We start from the raw sequence: 21,990 nt of genomic DNA, 5'->3' as shown, positions 1-21,990 counted from the left end.
GGGGATGAAGCAACCTGGATTTATGACGCTGTCACACTGGGGGACACCCGGTTCAATTTCCTATCAACTGCGCCGGACAGGCGACTGATGGCCTCGAGTTCATCTTCCCTCCTCCCTCGCGCGGAGAGGCGGAAGTAGGGCGGCCAGATAAAGAGGCGCCCAGAACAACACAAGTCGCCGCTGCGAGAGACAATAAGAGCACCCCCACGTGATGCTCGCGAACCGGAGGAAGGGGCCGCCGTGCTCTAACGGCCCGCGGGCACTGACGGAAGGCTTTTCAGACAAATAACTTCGTCGCGCCGGACGATTATGAGTGCCTGGCTGCAGCCCGAGGAAGGGTCCGATACTCGGTGATGAGCTCGGCGGCTCTGATTGAGTTGTGACGCAGCCGAGAGGCGCCCTGTCAAGGGCTTCGTTGGCCGCCGCTCTGCAGCTCCCCGCTTCTCTCGCAACCATCGTCAGCGCCCAAGTCCCTGTCGGGTTCGCGAGCCGGCTGCCCCCTCCTCTCTCTGCATCGTCCCTTTCGCCGTGCTTGGCGCGTGCCTTTGCACGCGCTTTTCCTACGCGCGGCTCGTTCGTCCTCGCACGAACCCCGCTGATACATTGAAATGAGACTTCTATTCAGCGGATAACGAGATGCGTTGCTCTCGGGTTAACGTATTATAGCTAAAACAATATTTGCTATATCCAAGGTTTCAACCTTCTCTGCAGCTCGAGCGTGGTGTGATTAATAATTACGTATAGTTAATAGCTGGAATCATAAACGGTTTCACTGCATGGCGGATATGTAAAAAAGACGCCCTTCTCTGGCAACAATGGACCTCCTTCACTACCTTTTCTCTGCACAGAAACTCTGCAGAGAAATAACGAAGTTCCAGAAATGTCATTTCTCTTTGCTGACGCTTCAGATGCGTGTATTCGCTGGTCCTTGGCCTGAGGCTGGAACTTTCCCAAAAAGTGGAGGCATGGAAGAATCAGAAGACAGCCTTCAGGTTGTGCTGCAGAAAAAAGTATCCTGTGCTTGAAGATAACGCAAACTGACCATTGTTCAGGAGGCGCATGCCTTATGAACTGCATTTGATTTATTGTTCTGAACTATAACATACAACGGGAAATGGCGGTGCTATCTTGCAGCCTTCCTGATGTACTTCATTTGTTCCTGACCGAAAGTTTCATAATTGAGCCGCCAGGCAGATGCGGGCGCATAATCGGAGAAGCATATGAAGCAGATATTTGTTGACGTGTTACATTCAGTGCCTCTAAACATTTTTAGGGGGAACAAACAGCGCTAAGCGCAGGGCACAGAACGAAAGGACAAAGTGTAAGGTTAATCGCGTAGCTTATACACTTAAACTATACGTTACCATGGGAAATTGAACTTTTTCCAGAAGTCCATAAAAGCTTCTTTTCTTTTTTTTTTTGGCACCACAGAATGCGCTTTATCATATAGTGCAGCCTTATAAATTGTACAGGACTCATTCGCGTTTCGATATACATAAGTTCCAAGACGAAAGCTTTTCACAAATAATAAGCACAGATTTGCGTAGCCGACATTTTTGTGGCCACTTGAAACAAACAGACTATAAATATTTAATGAGCCTACAAAAAAAGTTACAAGAACTTTAGAATAGGTTTTACAGATGAAATGTTCCAAGAACACATCTATAGAAAAATAATTAGCAAGCGACTGTTGATTCAGCGCAAAACACACAAAAAAAGTTACACTGTTTCCGGAGCCCGTGTCATGCAGCGTAGGATTTCCTGGACTTCATGATGCAAAAGTAGACGGTGAATTTCTGGCAGCAAAAGTTCATTTTTTTGTTGGACTATGTACTCCAGATAGCACAGCTTGCAGTTTCTTCTCCTTTGCATCTTCCCAGGTTGGAGTTGAAGTTATGGTACTGCTTTTCGAGTAGGAAGGCCTTCGTGTTCTTCGCTGTTGAGCCCCTACTGGACGAACTCAATTCTGTACAACAGCTGGCCGAAGTTGGCGCTTCTTTGAAAGCTGTGCTATATATATATATATATCAAAACGCTTATTTAAAAGAAAAAAAAATGCAGAAAGCGAGCTAAACACCATGAAGATGCTTAGTTATGCATGTTGGACGTGCGCTTGAACGAAATAAAGTGCTCTGAAGTGCGCTTGAACGAAATAAAGTGCTCTGAAGTGCACTTGAACGAAATAAAACCGTACGGAGTAAAGAAAGTACTGCGGGAGGAAATAAAACCGCGCCAAAATTTCAGTGCTACGCGCATGCGCAGGACATATGGAAAGCTTCCCGTGCACGTATCAGCACGGGAAGTTTTTGAGGCGTATGCTGTTCATCGCAGTAGGCAGTCGTGCGTGAGCATTCCATTTGTTGTCCTGAGTGATAGAAAAATCGCATATCTTTGCGATTAGTGTAGTTTTCGTGCCTTGTACCTTGCATGATTGGCTGCTATCGCTGTATTTCTTTAATTTTTCGCCGCCATTTAACATTTGAAGGCCGCATTTGATGCAATGGACTTGATTTCTGGGGTTTTACGTGCCGAAACCACGATTTGAGTAGGATTTTATTATTTGATTTATCATTGTATTGCAGATGTAATGTACCGTTCACTTATTTATTTACGATAATGTTGGCCACAATTCCATGTAATAAAGTTACGTTAATAATGTTAAAGCCATAGAGCGCACGCACAACTTCATAAGTTGAACAGTAGCATAAAACTTTGCCGTTCGCAATTCGCGCTTCACATTCCTGTAAAACACTCAAATTCATAGCACAGTGTACCGAAAGAGGGGGGGGGGGGAGAAAAATATAGCAGAAGGCATGTCCAATATGTACAAAAGTGAAAGCAAAATATATATTCGGGTTTGTGACGACGCCATTATGCATTTTTCAAAGTTTTCAGCCGTGGTGCACGCAAAACCGATAACCGCAAGACAATCGAATCTTTTATATTTCGAGGGAAAAATGAATTTGCATATACGTCGATATGTAGCTGTGGCACAAGGAACACTGAGTCATGCTTTTTCCCGATATTTCTGTTTTGTCCATGAACTAGGTAAGATGAAGTGTAAGTGAAGGTAAGTTAAGGTAAGTGAAGCTGGTGCCTAGAAAGCAAAAACAGAAATTTTAGTCTTGCCACCCGGCGGCGTTTGGATAGAGTTGGTAGTTGAAGCTGCTCTTCTTTGTACTCTCCCAAGTTAATTTATTAGGCCCACTTGAAACGGATTCCATATAATGCTTGCGTACTCTAACGCTGACCTGACGTAAGTTAGAAAACGTGGGCAATTTGACAGACCAAGGCACAACTTTCTGCGACGAAATTTTTTCTCGGCAGTCATCGTGATATCGGCGTTAGGCGTTTTTCAGCTAAGCTTCTTTGTAATAGCTAACTCTTAGCATTTAAGTGTATGGTATGTTGAGAGCATTCGGGAGTTCACAGTCATGATCCAAGCCCTGCTTTTTCTTGTTCGTAACCCTGACGACAACTGTTATCGTTGTTGGTTGTTGGTAGTCATCGCAGCGTCATGTTTCGTCTTGATATTTGTCCCGTGTTTAGCGCTGTTTCTTTCCACAGTATGTACGAACTAGCACAAATAACTCAATTGCCTCAAAGCTTAGGGCACCGCCTGGAAACACTTCGCTTCTTGTGTAAGGATGCCACCGATGGAATATTGTGGGAAGCTTCGGGTGCCTTAACTCCGCATGACTTTTCGTTAATGATTATTTGCCTTATGCCGCGCCTAAAAGCACCCGAAACCATTAGCCGAAAGTGAGCTTCCTTACATAGTTTATCGTTTTTTTTCTCTTCATTTCTTTCTTCTTTAATGTTTGATTTATTCATTAATTGTCATTCATTTCGTCTTAATTTCTTTACAGTTAGCCTCGAAAAGGTTATCCATCTCGCAACATGACGAGAGTGTCTGCATGAGATGTTTCTTTAATTTCCTGACCATGGCTGGATGTGTCGCATTATCTAGCCTTCTACATCAAGCCTATGCCGACGCGCTTAAATACGTTCGCTGACAGTTGGGATATTGTGGGCAACAGCGGACACGGCAACTATAGACGCTGTGTCGGCTTTGGCCGCAGAATTCGCCGACGAAGCCTTTGCAAGATGTTGTCTGTGGAATAGTTCCTACTGCAGTTGATAAATATATTCTATATATAGAATATATTCCAGCTTGAACTATACTTGAAGCTGGACTAGCATGAGCGGGCAGGTATAGAAACGCTCTGGGAACACGTTTGTATGCGTGTCGTGTATAAGTTTTCAGTTATGTGTGAATTTTTCACGTGTATTGCATTGATGAACTAAGATGTATGCGCGTTGAAACGCAAAGTAAAAGAAAGAGGGAAAGCAAATACAGCAAAAAGTGAGCGAGCAAGTGGTCGATTAGTTTGCTTCCATTAAGACGGCCAGCAAAAAGCGGTAATTACTTAGGAGAACCTTGATTTTCGCACATCAATTATTCTCGCATCCTTTTCCGGTTGTCCATGTACAGGCGAACGCGCTGGCAAGGACGTAACAATGAGCTATGACCCACTGCAGCGTCGCGGAACAACCTTGGCTCCCTTTCCGCGCACTTTCGCTTCGCTGCGAATTCTCTTTTAACGGAGCGCGACATTAGCTGGAGACCCGTTGCCAATAAATCCGCTCGCAAGACAAACAAACCTGCGCAAGTTGCGCCCTAAACGCGAGTGATCTGCGTCGGCGGCCGCGCGAGTGGCTGCTTTCGTGCAAGATCCGGACGGCTGCAGAAAGCGGAAGGCGCCGAGCGAAGCCGGCTAAAATAAAGCGACCCGTCGAGCGACGAGACGAGCGCGCCGGCGGGCCCGCGAGTCGAAGTGCGTTTGTTCAAGGTCGGAACTCTGCTTCCTGCGTGACCAGACTAAGGAGAGCTATTTCGATGCGATGCTGTAATCACTCAGCGAGCGGTCCCCGCTCTGCGCGCGCGCGCCTCTCGCCCGCTCTTCGCAGGCGGAGAGGGCGACAGCGCCGGTAGGTGAGCGCGCGTGCGAGCTAGGCCCCCATCCACGCAAGTGGGCGGGCGAGCTCGCCTGGTCCCTTTCAATGAGCGTCTTGAACTTGGCGACTCCGAGGCTACGCTGCCCGTTACGCCGTGCCTTCATTCTCGGTGCCCCAGGCCGCCGCGTCAAGGAGTTGCGAAACGCGTTTTGGGCCGCTACTTTTGGTCACGCGCGTAACTCGGGCGCATAACAGCGCGGCCGCCCGAAACAGCGCGCCCCGTTGCTAGCCTTCACTCTTCTTCCCGGCTCGTCCGTCGACAACACCGCTGGCCTCCCCGCACTGGCCGCCGCCCTCAGTCGCCTCGGACATCCGTTGCCTTCTGGGCGACAGGACGGTTGTGAAGTGCGGCCACGTGTGCACCCAACGCTGTCGGCGTCTTGATTCTTCCCAATTCTTACCCTCAATCACTCCTCATCAGGCGAAGGAGTGAGACAGAGAAAGCGAAAGAAATAGAGCAATAGGAGGAGGCAGGCGGGCCGCGTCGTATGCGGACTCTGTAATCTCAGATAATTCGTCGTGTCACCAGATTCGCTTAAATCAGATACCAATGAACTTAAATTTAAACCCTATACGAATACATTATTTAACAGAAGTGCGCCAAAGGAAGCGCTTTTACTGCGGGCAAAGCTTGGAATTCGGCGGAGAGGGAAGAAAGGGTATGGCAAAAGACGACGTGAGAGCGAAAGCTTTCACGTCGTGTTCTGTTCCATGTCGTGACTGCTTTCTTTCTTCCTTTTTTTTTTTGTCTTTCGCACTAGATTACAGTGGCGTATTATTGATTACATGTTGCGAAGTCTGGCCGCGGTTAGTTGATTGCTGATTGTTAACATTGGATTACGTTGCATTCGTGATCAGTTGTAAGCGAACCTTGAAAATTACAACTCGCTTTTCCTGCGTAAGGCCGATAGACGTTACATCATGCTCAGGTACCGTATATACTTGTGTAAGGGATGCACCCGTGTCAGAGCCGCGCCCCCAACTTGGCAGCCCTAAATTTTGAGAAAAAAAAAATTCAACAGAGAAGCGATCGCGTTTGGTGCGCCGATGCCGCGCCCATCGGCGAATTTTCACTCGCTGCGTACTTCCGCATGCCGCTACTAGATGGCGATAGCTGCGCATTGACCTCTGATGCAATGGTACATCCGGCGTTGCGTAGTGTGCACAAGTCAAGGCTACGCTGGCACCATTTTAACGAAAAGGTTCGATCCCGTGTAAGGGTCGCACCTCACCCAAATTGCGAAACAAAAAAGTGAGGCTCTTACATGAGTTTATACCGTAATCGGCTCCACGGCTTGGGCAAAATATTATTAGATATACCTTTTTTTTACTTTATTTTCACTACAGAAAGGCAAGCTGTTAATTAATTAATTGACTACTACTCCGACAGGGGATCCCGACAGACCAGTCAAGCTGCCTCATATACGAAGGGATCCCCTTGAGCACTCCCCCAAACTCACCACGATGGCTTAGTGGCTATGACGTTGCGCTGCTAAGCTCGAGGTCTCGGATTCGATTCCCGGCCGCGGTGGTCGCATCAGTATAAGGGTTAAACGCAAGAACGCGCATGCACCTACATTCAGATGCTCCTTTAAAAACCCTAGATAGCCACAATTATTCCGGAGCCCCGGAGGCCTCGCTATACGGCGAGCCTCATAACACAGTTTCGGGACGTTAAGACCGATGGTTTATTAAAGTGTTTATTTGTTAAATACGAGCCTCTCTAGAGGTTATGTTTGGAGGACGCAGTCAGATTAGACTGATAGAATATTCTGCGAAAACCTTGTCTGGTTCATTTGGCAGAAAACTGGTCATTATTGTTGGAGAAAATAAAGTGCGTACTTGCCTTTATTGAATTTAGCGCCACAGCCGCGGCCACATACGTCAGAGTGAGGCCATGGATTTCTTAGTGTATTTAGCGTGTGCGGGTCGTTCTTTCCCAGAAAACGAAGCGCTAATGCGAGGACTTTCGGTCGTCGTCACTACCCGTCTCTAGTGTCTTCCGTCATTTCTGGCTTAGCAGACCTCCTCTCACTGTACATGTTGCCTTTTTGCTATTGTTCAAGCGCGATTTACTAATACAGCTTAACTTAGTATTCTTTTTTGTGGCCCTTTAATACTGCTTGCCATAGGTGACACTTAGACTTTCAGATCCACGATGTTCTCAGATTTAAACATACCCTTTCTATTGAGGACACGTATTGGGTTTATCAACCAAGAGCAAGCAAGCAGCTTTTACCGTATAGTTGGGCCCGTTCCAATCTCGAGAAAAGGTGCACGACAAACCTGTTTCTTGAAGCAGGTTGGCCACCTGAAGGCATCTGGCTACCCTGACTACATTTTATTTTCGGTCCCCCGCCCCATTAACGCGCACCGAATATCTGGAGGATAGTGAACGCCCTTGGCTGTCCGGTATCTAATGGTAGTCATTTCGAAAGCCTTGCCACAACTCCGGGATCATCTGAACGAGAAATTGCAAATGAATTTTATGCGGCAATCACAACTTTGGGTCTGGCTGTCCCAGTTGATGGTCAATCTATTTTTTCGGTGCAGCAGGTGACTGAAGATATTGGTTGCAACTGACCTCATGCCCAGTTGAACATTACTTCTCTTTAAAAGACCTGCGATATCGTCTTTCAAAGGCACGTCAAATAAAAGCGACTGGTCGTGACATCTCATATTGCACCTTGAAAAATCTTGGCCTAAAAGGCACTTCCTCTTTCCTACGCATGTCTTCAACAAGATAGGGGGGGAGTGCACATGTTTCTGCATTTCTGCATTTCGGATGTGGCCCCATTGCTAAAACCTGGTATGACGCCCCTATCACGCCCCTATGACGCCTTCCTTCCACCCAGTCAATCTAACCGACTGGTTCTTAAGGTGATGAAAAAAAAAAAAGATGCAGTTTCGCCCGCAATGCCAAGCAATGACTCAATAACTGGTGGAACATTATAAACAATAAGTATTGTACTGTTTCGTCTTGTATTGATTGGACTAAACAGCCGGATGGAGGAGCGCGCGAGCAAAAGTTTCTTCAATATATCGATTCTAGTAAATGTCGGCTTGGTATGTGGAGGTGGCGATCCGCGTTGGTGGAGAAGTGACGAGACACTGGGTTCTTCCTCCTTCTCTTTCTCATCATGCCCTTCGCTTCTTACCTCAGGCTTCGTTTAAATTCTTTCAGCTTGGTGCTCGTTTACAGATCAGCTGCACAGCGTGGCATCAGCGACTCATAGCTCTCCAGGGCCGCGATTGTGCTTTGATGCCTTTTCCGGTGCTATTCCTTTTCGCGCTTCGTCAGTGGTCAGAGCTTCGTTCCACTCGCGTTATAAACGGGATCAGCCGACCGTGGACGATGTATGATAAGACTGGCGTATAATCAAGCGTCGGGCATCGCTACAATATCGCGGCCAAGGTGCATTATTATTTGCAGTTGTAGCATCAATAGGACCTCTTTCTCAGGATTTATTCTCCCTTTTCTTGTTTATCACGTGCAGGGTAGCCAACCGAGAACGACCTTGATCATTTAGCTCTCTGCCTTCCCTTATATATATATATATATATATATATATATATATATATATATATATATATATATATATATATATATATATATATATATATATATATATATATATATATATATATATATATATATATATATATATATAGTCACCGTTTTGTATTGTATTGTTCGGTATCGGTTGACGTAATGCGCAGGAATCTCCTGTGTAGAGTAAGGAAACTTTATTCGTTGGGAAGGTTATAGCCACAGGAATGTTTGCTGAAGCCCTCAGCAACTTTCTTCGCGAGACAAAAAGAATTGCATGCTAAAATTGTTCATTCTACTTATTATGCTCACTTGATTTTACTGTAATATTTATATTCATATCTGTAACAGTAGACATTGTAAATTCACAGTTAGAAGACACTTATTTCATTTCACCTTACCTTTCTAAAAAAATCTTGGAACATTTAATAACAGTCTTCTAACCACCTGATTCGTGGTCGATCCCCCAAAGTTGGTTGCGCCACTTCACTTAGGAACAAGAACAAGATAAAGATTGCGCTCCCCTGTGGTGAAGCCGAGAGACACGGTTACATCTTCCTCCTCTTTTCTATTCTGTCTTACGTATTTCACCACTGGTTTCGCTGCTCTTTCTATGAATGCCAGTTTATAGGTTGTCATCAGAGCCTCAGCCAACCAAGGCAGCTAGCGACGTGTCCGTGCTCTCCAGGCGCAGTATTTTTTTCTCTCTGTTGTAGCATCGGCAAAATCTCTGACTGCTACTCTGTGGAACCAGAGTTGGTATCCACACGCAGCACTGGGCATTTTCTTCCCGCATGTTTTAATATAGACTTACCGCAAATCACATTATATTTCTGTAATGGGCACCGGCGCAAATTGATAGGTCTACGGGAGTGAAATCATAACAGCCACCGCTGTAAAATGATTGATATTAGGCTGCAGTGGTGGATAGACTCCATCATTTTTTCATCATATCAATGTGACTTGGTTTAGAAATCGTAGGTGTACATTGACTCTGGCTTCATCTTTAACTTGGTAACGTTTCTCGATCACGAGTGCAGTTGCGGGACCATTGCTGTTGCTGTATTAATTGACGTTAAGAAGGCCCTTGACGCGTTCATAAACAGGCTTATACACGTTTACATTCATTTAACGTTGTGCTAGACCACTTGAGCACAGCGTTTGAATGCCACCTACATGTGTGCACAAACTGGTCGGTGGGTGCACAAACAAATAGCTGCGCAGCGGCATTCTTCATACCCTTCCTTGATTTGTCACGCATGGTCTGGCCGCCTGGATCGCGTAGTTTCATCTGTAGAGAGTGCCGCAATTCCCGCGGCCTTGCGAGAACTACGCGCCTTTTCTGCACGTGACGTCGTAGGGCTGACGGATTCAAAGTCAGAGTTACAATTATTACACAGTGACCTACTTCGAATGAAGTTTACAAGGCAATCTCCGGCACGTATTAAAGTTCTAATGAGCAAGGGATTTAATGTAACGTTTCACCGGATCCCATCCCACGTAATGAATCGAAGGAAATGAAAAAGCTGACGCTCTTGCACGCCTAGCACTGACATGTGTCCCAAAAGTAAGAGCACCAAACAGTTTTCAGAACCCTAAGGAGGTAATCCGCATTCACTTTAAGGCGATCCGCCACACTCCAGACCAAGCGTGTGTGGTCCATGGACTTACTCGGGAAGAAGCAACGCTGTTATACCGCGTCAGAACCAACTCCCAATACACCCCGGCTTAGTTATTCAAAACTGGTCGATGCGCTTCCCCGCTCTGTGCCTTCTGTGGTGATATCGGCGGGATCAAACATTTCATTTGGCTATGCCCGCAGTTCGACAGAGAAAGAAAAGCGATACTCGACCACCTGCTAAAGAATGGTCTTGCCCACAGGACCTTTGAAGACATCTTTAACCCCGCAAGGCCCGCGGCAATCAGGATGAGAGTGCAACGACTACTGATTGCCTTCATGCGAGACACGGGGCTCTTTGACACCAGGTGACACACACAGTGACGCTGACAGGAGGCTCAGGCGGTACAATTTCCGGCTATGTAAGCCAGGCTAACCCCGCCTGCTGCAACACCACCGTCACCATTTAACGTTACAGCCACACAAATTTCTTATTGAGTTGTACTTGAAGGCGCTACTGCGTGCACGCGTAAGTGGGCTGATATGAGTCATACAGTCTTTTCGGTTATAAAATGGGAAGGTGAATAACTGGTCACTATATTGGCTAGCATGCTAATTCTTGTTGGCGCAATGTGCTTGGGAAGGACGACCACTTGCTGCAAGCTACAATTGGTGTGGGTGTCAGTACGTGTGTGGCTTGAAGAATTGAATTGCGTGTAACAATACGTACGTGCCCCTTAAATAAATCGCGTGGTAGGGTTTAAGTTGGCTGTGAGTATTTGATCTAGGTTGTCATGAAATTCGACTTTGTTACCAAAAGTCGAGCGATGAACTATGACTACTCAGCTGCGCTTCTTTTTGTAGGGCAAAGCACAGGATTGGATGACGGTCGGGAGGAATTTGATAATTATTGACCCACATCATTTTGACGTCGTGCAAGCGAACTCAGTAAGTTAATTTTTTGTTAACATAAACAGTCGTACTCCATGGCTATTTGTCGAGTTTCTGTCGTAGTTAAGGATTCCCTGTTGTTAAACTCAGTGAAACTTAGGGGAGGCTGTAAAGCTCATTGTTACCAGTCATCCACGTTTCCAATATGCAGATGAAGTGAAGAGGGTGTTTTAGTTCAGTGAAAAGATTGCATAACTCATCGAACTGACATTTCAAGCTGCGAATGTTTAGATGACACTGTCGGTATTCCAGATGGGTCATTCACTTCCTGCCTAAAATGGTATCAATTAATAAACGAAAAACCATTTTCTGACTGGCGGTCATGCGAAAGCTCGAAGAAAGCAAATGTCGCGGTAATTCCTTTTATTTATCAAAAGTCACATAATCGTTAAAAAGTAGCGCAGCAGTCAAATAGCAAGGTTTATACTTGCCGACCTCCTGAAGCTTATGCAACTTCACAAAACCCTTCACCCTAAAACTATCAGTTTGAATTATGGGCATAAAAGAGAGAGAGAAAACAAGAGATGAAAGGCCGAGAGGTTAACCGGAGTGGCTGTCCGGTTGGCTACTCGGCACTGGGGGAAAGGAAAAAGGAGAGACATGACAGGGAGAAAAAAGAAAATACATATGAAATCAGTCTGTCCTCCCAAACACGAGGAAGGCCCTTGGCCATTATCCATAAAGAGAAATTTCCTAAATGTGAAACGTAGTAGTTTACTGAATACCGCGTGTTTGCGGTAAGGCTCCCCATGGCGCAAACGGTGGTTTCCTGTACGACCATTTAAAGAAGTTTCGCAATAGTCCCAGTTAGAGGTGTGCACGTGCATTCTCAATTGCAACGAATGGGCAAGGCTTATCATAGAGGCTATGATGTCACACGATGAAAAGACATGACACAACATAAAACTTTATTGGAGTTCTGAGGAACTGAGATCTAGGGGTGAGATCTAGGGTGGCTCCACCCATGATGGGACCGGGAGACGAAGTCCCGCCGCAATGTCGTGGGTCCTCTGGACAGCCTGGTGTGCCCAGCCTTAACGCCTTTCCACGCGATAAAAAAAAAGAAAGCATAAATGTAGCTTCCGAGAACTTGACTGCGAAAGAACATAACATTTTGGATGTCACAAAAGTGTAGTGCGTATCTCTTTGAGTGTAACGTCTTTGTGTATGCTTGTTTGACGACAGGGCTTTTGAATTAAACGAGTTGTAAGCGGCGCTGTACTTGTCCCATCGTGCTATTATTCTATTTAATTGTATCTGGTTTGCTACGCTGTACTAGCAATTTAATGTTTCAGCGGTCTCCTCGATGCATCGTCTCATGTACATTGGGTGCAAGGACATTATCGAAATTCCACACCAGAAATCCCACCTGTTACCCCCCTTCAGATTCCAGTACTATCACATTGTAGCCTTAAAATTCCCTCTGCGTCGAGACAAGCGCTTTAATCCCTCCGTTTGTCTGCCTCCTTCCCCGTAATCACTCTCGGGTGGAGGAAGTCTTTCTTCGGAGAACACGAGTTGGGGCGGTTCAGTTCTCTGGGCATGGGGTACAACACCTGAAGACCCTGCGAGCTATCCAAAGTGATCTGTTCTACATCTACAGTAGACATTTACCACCAACTGCTATGCCTCTACCCAGGAACGTGGGCTACTAGACAGAGGATTTTAAGAGTTGCCAAAAGCTATGAAACGCAGTATAGGCGTTTCTATGTAGGCCACAAAGCAAGCTTCTCCAAAAAATAAAGAAGCGCAATTGGTCGAATCGATGAATTCAGTTTTGTTTTAGCTCTTCGCTGCAAGCCGATGTCGGTTATGGATTTGCACGAGGCGCAGAGGCGTGTAGTTTACTGTAGTTTATTACCATACTCAAGTCTGAGTGTAGCTCTTAGTAAAGAATTATTTGCCCATTACACCGTTTCCACGCCACCGAGCTGGGGGGTCGAACGGCCAGCAAGGTCAACGCACCCGCACAAACCGGGCACCTTTCCGCTGTTCATATTCTATCACGAAGGACACTAAGCGTCGCCCACTCAGCTTCCCAGCATATATCAGGTTCGACTGCTGAGGAGTCGCAGCAGCCGCATGCCGCACTTGGGGAGCGAGCGGGCAGACGATAGTCCATCTTTATCACGGCTATTGCTCGGGGGAAGCCGCTGCATAAAAGCCCGAAAATCAAACTTTCCTTGCACGTTTGGCGACCGTTTTCGATCGCGTGTGAGTCGCCCGTGAGCGGCATCTCTCTTTTGATATACAGTCCGCGGAAGGAGATCTTCCGGGAACTGCTCGCCGGTCCTTGATTTGTGCGGGACTTTGGTTGAGGCACGAGGAATGAATGCTCCTTCGGAACGCGCAAAAAGAAAAAAAAAGTAAAGAAAGAATGAAGAAACAGATAACGAAGTGTACAAACCTGGTAATTTATGAAACAGAACCCACGCCTTGAGGGAAGGAGAAAGAGCGCGCTAGCAGCCACTCAAGGCGCGCGAAACAACGGAGCCCGGCACGCATGGCGATGACGACGGCTTGTGAATGTCGCGCTGTGTAGGCGTAAAAATGGCGCAGAATATACAAACGGATGCGCTGGTCGTTAAGATCATCGCCGCGAAACTTGCGCATGCTGAGAATTCCGAAGGCCACAACTGAACATGAAGAGAACGACTGCATTCACATTTCTATCTGAACAGGGGTTTCCTTCTTGGCTTTTCATCAGTTCATGATTCAGTTTCTTTCCTAGTGCGGCCCCTTCTTGCCCTGCAGGCAGCGAGGTCTACTTGAAATGGGATCATTTCGTGCGTGGTCTTTATCAGGCGGAAAGCGACATACCACTCTAGCCGCAAGAGTAGACAAGTTTTCAAGGCCCGTCGATGCGTTGCGACAGGTGTACTTGGGTATAATCAACAGCCGAACTGAATACAAAGTGTTGAAGCGGACATTTTCAGCAATCTTCAGACACAAATGCGCATTAGGTAGGGCATACTGAAGACATTCAGCAATTGGTCTTAAACAACATTCGCTATGGTAAAAAGGAGTGATTTTAGAAATAATAATTTTAAGTACACTCACCGACCACTGATTACAATACAGGCAGCGAAACTGCCCTCAAATTTTATGATACATTAAGAACGAAGGGCCTAATCTGGTTCCCTGCGTCGTCACAAAGACTAAGTATACAAGTGTGGTTTTGTAATGTTTCACCCAGAGGTTAAAGCACTTTGCTCAACACTCTATGCCACTTCGATTCTTCCGGCCTCGGTGCTTGATTCTTCCGGCCTGGAGAATTCATAGGCAAAGGTCCGCTTTAAGAGCACCAGAGCTGAAATGATACTATCTTCAGTTCAGACAATCAATTTCGAAATTTGACAGCACTTTCTTTATTTTACTTTTTATTTTTTTTATTCGTAAGACCCTCAAGGTACATAGTAGCGCATTGCAGAGAGGAGGTGTGAGAATACAATGCAAAAGCAAAAAAAAAAATACAAGATCAACTCCAATAATTCAGAGTATAGGGAACAAAAGACGGTATTGAAGAAAGTACTAATATTTCAATAACAACCAGGAAAAAAATCACTTATATGATACAGAGTAATTAAATACACAAAGAGTACAATTTACCAAATAGGCAATTCCACCAATAACTATTTAATTGTACCGTTTGGTAACATACATTGTTCCATGTTAATTAGTAAGTTTTTAAAACGATCGGGGTCACTGATGTGTACTAATGATTCAGGTAGATTATTCCAGTCGACAGGAGCCCTAGGAAGGAATGATTGTGATCACGTGACGGTGTTATGATGGGGTACGTTAACTTTATGTACGTGATGACGACGAGCTGAATTAATAACGCGCTGGCAGGATCCAAAGGGAGCGAAGAGAGGCGTTGTGGTAGTAGATTTCATGAGAAAGGGAAATGCATGATTCCTTTCTGTGAAGAGATAATAATGGGACTTGTAGGGGTACTTTTCGTTATTGTAACACTAGCAGTGCGATGGTAGGTAGCTAGGATGAAACGAACACACCGATTCTGTACTGATCAGATGTCGTCAACTAATGTGACATGATGAGGATCCCAGACGGATGAGGCTTATTCCAATCGGGGGCGGACGCAAGTTGTGTACAACAGTCGCTTTAATGAAACAGGGGCAAGCGAAAAATTTGTCTTCAAGTATCCTCAGGAGCGGTCAGCTTTAGATATTAGACATTGTTCATGCTGCTTCCAAGAAAGGTCGTTAGTTATATGAACGCCAAGATAACCGCCAAGATATGAACGCCAAGATAACCGTAGCATGCAACATATTGAAGGGGGCAGTCATTGAGGGCGTAGATAGGCCAAGTTGTGTTAGAACGAGAACTGCGTAGATATTTGCATTTATTAATGTGGAGTTCCATGCGCCAAGTGAGGCACCAATCATGTATGTTATTTAAATCAGATTGGAGGGTTGTTATATCAGAAGCATTAGTGATTTAATGATATCTAACACAGTCGTCAGCGAATAAACAAATTTGTGAGGAAATGTTATCAGGTAAATCATTCACATATATTAAACATAAAAGAGCTCACTAGTATTTCTTGGAAATTTCGTCGTGATGTCATCTATTCCGCAAGAAGGCGTAAGTTTGATGCTGTCTATTGTTTTTTTGGGGCCAGTAGAGTTTAAAAAGTTACTGCGCGATAGCCTTGGAAGTTTGTGATTATGTGTTGTAGGTGCAAAAGCTTTTATAAACACATTATTTATGATCTAGCGCAGTGCTGCCGGGGAAGAAATTCGCCGGAAGACGTATTAACTGATAGTATTTTCGATTCACTAGGCCATGCTACATTCTAGAAACATTTTGGATTATTTATGTGCATGTTGGAGAGAGCAGTAATGAAAAAATGAAAATTTAGTAATCTTTATCGCTGATTAGTCGGTCGAGGGAGCTTCTGTGTAGGCAGGCTATTTAGCCTGATTTTGCATCCGCTTAGCTTTGCGAAAAAGGCGTTTTTTTTTCTGTTAGATAGGCATTTCAAAGATTTAGTATACCATGAAGCATTGTTATTCCAGAAAACGCGCCTCATCAGGATAAACTGGTTGACGAGATCGAAAGTTTTTTTCTTTTAATATATTCCAGTTAGTATCAAGTGTAGCGCTCGGCGACATCAGGCAGGAAACTATAAAGAAAAAGAGCAAGCTCGTTGTTCATAGCGGTGAAGTCGCCCTTTATATAGCCACGAAGGGCTTTAAGACTGTTATGGGACGGTAGAATTGTCAGGCTAATGGAAGAAATGCAAAACTTCGTGGTCGCTCAAGCCAGGTGAGTGTATATCCTGAGTTATAATATCTGTCCATGACGTTAGAACAACATCTAAAAGAGACGACGTGGTGTTCATTACGTGTGTAGGGGAAGTAACAACCTGGTCCAAGCTGAAATTTGCGGATATATCGTTAAAACGCTTCCATTCTGCGGACATTTGATTTAATAAAGGACACGTGCCTGATCAGGAAATGTTCAAGAAATTAAAATCGCCTATAAATAAAATTCTAAAACAGTGGAAGACAGCGCATGTCATAATAATACCTAAGCCAGGCAAACGCCTACAATTCAAGAATCTAAGACCTATATCCCTCCCACCTTTTGTAGGAAAGCTATTGAAACATGCAGTCTTAACGATAATTACTAATTACATGGAAGGCAGAGATCTACTCCCCATCATAATGCTGGGATTTAGAGGAACCTTTCTACTCAGAAGCAATGCTCCAGCTTAAGCACCAGGTCATAGACGTCCCAAGTAGTTCAACCGGAGCCACTCTTGGTCTTGATTTAAAAGAATGCATTTGACAATGTGGCGCGCACAACAATATTCAACAGATTGAATGAGCTAGACTTAGGAGAAACAACATATAACTGTGTTCAAGACTCCCTAAATGGTAGAATAGCAAAAATGAATATAGGAGATTTGGAATAGGCAGCGCAGGCACGCCAGAAAGACAGGTGATAACGCCAATGCTCTTTAATCTACCACTAATCAGATTGTCAACCAAACTAAACGAAATAGAAGATATAAATCGCACCATATACGCCGATGACATCACCAATAATGGCAGTGATGCACAAATAGAACAAACACTTCAGAACGCGATAGAGCCAGTATAACGATACTTAAAAGGGACCGGGCTGACCCGCCCGGCAGAAAAGTCAGAGTTATTGCTATACAGGCCCACACGAAGGGGACGCAAACCAAATAATAGCACAGAGGAGAACGAGCCAGAAGAAGTAGAAATACAGCTAAGAACTGCGGGTGGAATACTCATACCTAAACTGGATCAAATCAGGATCCTAGGACTAATAAAAGAGGCTAAAGGCAACAACGGACACAATCAGGAAATTAGAGGGGACGGTCTCTCAAATAATAAGATTAATTAAAAGGATCGCTAAAAAATACAACGGAAGGGGGAAAAGTCACAATAAGTTTGGTACAGGCATTTGTCATAAGCAGAACAGTATACGTGGCACCATACCTCAGATGGTATGCCACTGAAAAGAACAAACTAGAATGTCTAATAAGGAAAGTTTATAAGCACGCATTAAGACTTCCAATAAGCACTATTACAGAAAGACTACTATCACTAGAAATACATAACACAATAGATGAACTAGTACGAGACTCCTAAGACTCACAGGCAGCAATTCGGAACTATGCAAATGGCCGATTTTCCCCGGAGGCACTACACATATTACTGATAGGAGCGAAAAAAAAAATGGAGGACGCTTAAGCTTCGCCTTTAAGAGTGGAACGCGATAGCATTCAAAGATGCCTGACTACTACTCACGCTTCCCGGCAACTGGAGCGTATGTAACCGTAATGTTTACCGGGAAACGCTGGCCGCGAACGCTATGCACGAAGGCGAGCTTTGCGGTAGAAACACGGCCTCTTGCGTGGGCCACGATGCGGCCGAGGCGAGCGCCAGCTGGAGGTATTGCAAGGAACCGGGCGCGGACTCCGCGGCCGGTTTGTGTGTGAAGTGGTTACGCGAGTTTTTGCGTAACAGAATTATGTTTCCTCGTATAGTCAAATTACAATCCGAGAGCTATCATGTCTGTAGGTTGAGTGTATTTGTACTTTACAACTTCTCTACGTATTATAGCTTGAGAAATTCAGTTAGTTCAGTCAATTCCTTGCGTCACTTGGAAGGCCTAGTTATACGTGGTTCAAAAAACCTGTTTGCCGATACGACGTCCGACACCAGACGCAGTCACCAAATTTTCTTCGACACGGACTCCTTAAGGCTATCGCGTTAAAACGTTCAATTATTACGGACACCTGCCCATAATACGACCTCACAAGGGGAGGGTGAAATCAACGAGGTGGCACGCAACGCAGCTCGTGGGCTGACCAACCGAGTTGCGACAAACATTGGTGTCGTCAACTCAGGGGCCGCCGATGAAGGTGAGGACGGAGATTGGGAGTGGGGAGACAGGTTGACCAAATACAAAAACATAACTATGCATTACAAAATGTAGAGGTGTATTTATCCAGCACTAGTCTCATTCTGTCCAGTGGCGGCAATTACAAACGAGGATATACTGTAATCCAGCAATGTGCAATATAATTTATCCAGATATATGCGAGACAAACGAATTTAAGTTATGTGGCTCAAGAGCAACTCTTGGGCACATGGTCTGGGAATGCAGTGGGCTGACGAGTAGCAACGGGGGACATCCTCTAGCGAAAACCTCCGCACGCCTTGGTGTGCTGTTCTGCTCAGCTCGTCCTCAGGATATCAACTGTGGGCAGAACATCGGGCCGACGACGCCGCCAGAGCCCAAGGGCTCGTGGCAGACGTTCAGGAAGGGCGAAGCCCACCCTATTAACTTGCCGGACAAAAAAAAAAAAAATGCTGCGTCCTGCTCGTTCGCTGCGGCTTCTGTCACTTGGCCAGGTTTTGGGTGATATTAGGCTTTACTAATCTTATTTCTTGAGCTCTCACTAATTCTAACGCCACCTTCTTCCTAGGCTGATGTCTAAAAACTCCCCAGGCAGGGGTTTGTCCCCATGGGCGGCCTCTATTCCAACGGATGAATTACCTCTAGATTTGTTCATCCGCAGTGGTGTGAGCAACATCCCGGTGGCTCTGGTTCCTTCAAATGGAGGCTTTATACGTCTAACCAACCCCCAGGCGATCCAGAAATCCCTGCAAGCTGCTACCTCTTCATACCAGACCATCACGGAAGTGAGGCAGTTCGGCCGAGGAGGTATCGTGTGTCGGTCACCAGACCAGTCCTGTGTCGCGGATTTGCTAAAGTGCTCGTCATTCGCGTCATTACCGGTGAGTGCCTTTATCCCTGCTCACCTCGCCTGCACTAAGGGAATAGTCAGAGGTGTCGATGCTGATCTTTCTCCCGCTGAAACACTTGAGAGATTGTCTGGGACTGGAGTAATTGCTGTTTACCGATGCACTCGAGTGGTAGACAATAAGCGGGTCCCAACAGAATCAGTGATTGCGACTTTTGCTGGAACTTCCTGCCCGTCAGAGCTAAAGGTGTGGCCCCTTGTGTTCAGAGTTGAACCCCTGGCGTCGCGTCCGATTCAATGCCGCAATTGCTGGCGATACGGCCATAGTATGGCAGGGTGTAAATCAAGACAACGTTGTTGCGCATGTGGGGGAGAACACGCTCAAAGTGATTGTAATGCCCAAGAAGAGCGATGCTGCCTCTGTGATGGAAATCATCCAGCCAATTATTTAAACTGTTCTGTTAGGGCTCAAGAGTTACAGGTGATTGAAATAATTGATCGTCGACGCTGCTCTAGGATGGAGGCCATAAACATTGTGAAAGAAAGGGCATCTGGCTATGCGGGGATAATAGGTAGACAAAATCTTACCCCGGACCGATCACTTACTGCAACTATAGAGGCCGCTGTGGAAAAGGCAGTTACAAAGGCTATGGAAAGGTTGGCAATGAGCCTTGGTGAATGTATCTCACGAGCCGTTTCTAGTCATTTATCTCATTTGATGCAAACTACCTGCCCAGCTCCTGTACCAACGCAAACAGTTGATCCTGAGCACCAAACTAATCATGAAAGATCAGACGCCAATCCTTGCAATAATGATATTGGACTTTCAAATCCCTCTTCTGCGGGTCCTACAACTTGTAATCTGGTTAATACAGATTTGGAGATGACAGAGGTAGAACAAAATGCTCGAGCATATAAAAGAACCATGTCGTCTATTAGTGAAGACTCCTCCTCCGGTCCTCACTCAAAAGCGAAGAAAAGTCAGTCCAGTGATGTGCTAAAGGATAACATTCTGCAGAAGGCAGTTTCGACTGCGGCACTTTCCAAAAAATAGGATCACTAAAAGTGCTTCAGTGGAACTGCCGCTCTTTATATTCTGCATCAGTAGATTTAACTTGTTTCACTTCTCAACTTAATCCTGATTTAATTATGTTACAAGAAACGTGGCTAAAACCTGAGAAACCTTTTCAACTGAAATTCTACAGGTCATTTCGATTAGACCGTCCTACAAGAGGCGGCGGGTTACTTACACTTATCTCATCTAAAATTTGCCATAAGGCTAAAATTTCATATCAAGTTTCTACTCCAGAGTGTGAAATCCTAGCTATAAAATTGGTTCTCCCGGAATGTGCTCCTTTTACCGTAGTTAATGCATATTTTCCATCTGGCGTACAGGACACTAGCACACTGGATAGTGTCATTAACTCTTGTGGACGTGACATTGTAATCTCAGGTGATTTCAATTCTCACCATATCTCATGGGGTTTAAGAACAGATTTGTGCGGCACCCGATTGTGGAACTGGTCGTTGGACAATCGCCTCACGTGTGTAAACTCCGGATCTATTACGTTTGTTAGAGGCCGATCTTACTCTTCACTAGATCTTACATTCTCTGGCCCGAGTCTCTCCGTAACTTCTTGGTCGACTATTGATTGTTCGACAAGCAGTGATCACCTTCCGATAGTATTTGACGTTGCACGTCCGGTAACATTTATAGGTGACCAGGTTCGAACCTTCATAAATTACAACATTTTTAAAAAATGCCTACGAAATGTTCTTTCATCTCTGTCTGATGCGCCTACAGAACAAAAAACCACGATTATCTGTTCCGCTTTGGAAAGTTCTCAAAAAAAGGCTCAATTTGAGATTGGATTGAATAAAAGAAATTCTTACAGTCCTTGGTGGAATGAAGAATGCACTCGAGACTACAGAAAGAGAAAAGCTGCTTGGAAAAAATTATTGCATAACCAGAGTCCCCAAAATTGGAGTGACTATAAATTTTTTCGAGCTGTCTTTAAACATACAGTTTCTAAAGCCAAAGATGAATTCGACTGTAAGCATTTTGATTTCTTATCTAACAATAAAAATAGGCGTGCATTGTTCCGTTTTCTCCGCGGTAGGAAAATTCTTCCGCGCCAAATTAATATTGACTCTATAATCTTAAGTAGCGATGAAATGAAACAATCACTAGAAGAAATCGCGAAGGGATTAGAAATTAGATTTTCTTCTGTCTTACCAAGTGGTTCTCGCTTACGAAGGGCATCAGATGATTTTACAGAAATCTCTATGTTAGAATTGGCTGAAATCGTGGAGCGACTTCCAGATTCAGCTCCCGGTGTGGATGGGGTAACATCTACTATGATCAGAATTTTATTTAAGGAAGCTCCTGATGACCTTTTGGCTATTGTAAATTACTCAATTCGCTTCTCATGGATTCCGTCTGCGTGGAAAATTGCTAAAATCATCCCTATTCTTAAAAATCATGGGGAAGGATATACAATAGATAACATTAGGCCAATTGCGCTAACTTCAAATTTGGTTAAATTAATTGAAAGAATTCTATATGCCCGCATGATTAAA

The 21,990-nt window shown here is 45.0% G+C and overlaps 1 long non-coding RNA gene across 1 annotated transcript in view; it reads left to right on the top strand.

Annotated features, from left to right (window-relative positions):
- The window catches only part of LOC135905595 (uncharacterized), a 45,943-nt gene that overhangs the window by 9,572 nt on the left and 14,381 nt on the right, over nucleotides 1-21,990 (top strand). Inside the window, exon 2 of the long non-coding RNA XR_010565418.2 lies at nucleotides 11,052-11,135. This is a non-coding gene — a long non-coding RNA (uncharacterized lncRNA). The remainder of the gene's footprint in view (nucleotides 1-11,051; nucleotides 11,136-21,990) is intronic.

Source organism: Dermacentor albipictus, chromosome 1, assembly GCF_038994185.2.
Source record: "Dermacentor albipictus isolate Rhodes 1998 colony chromosome 1, USDA_Dalb.pri_finalv2, whole genome shotgun sequence".
Classification (NCBI taxonomy): domain Eukaryota; kingdom Metazoa; phylum Arthropoda; class Arachnida; order Ixodida; family Ixodidae; genus Dermacentor; species Dermacentor albipictus.
This window is presented reverse-complemented; position numbering and strand designations above follow the sequence as displayed.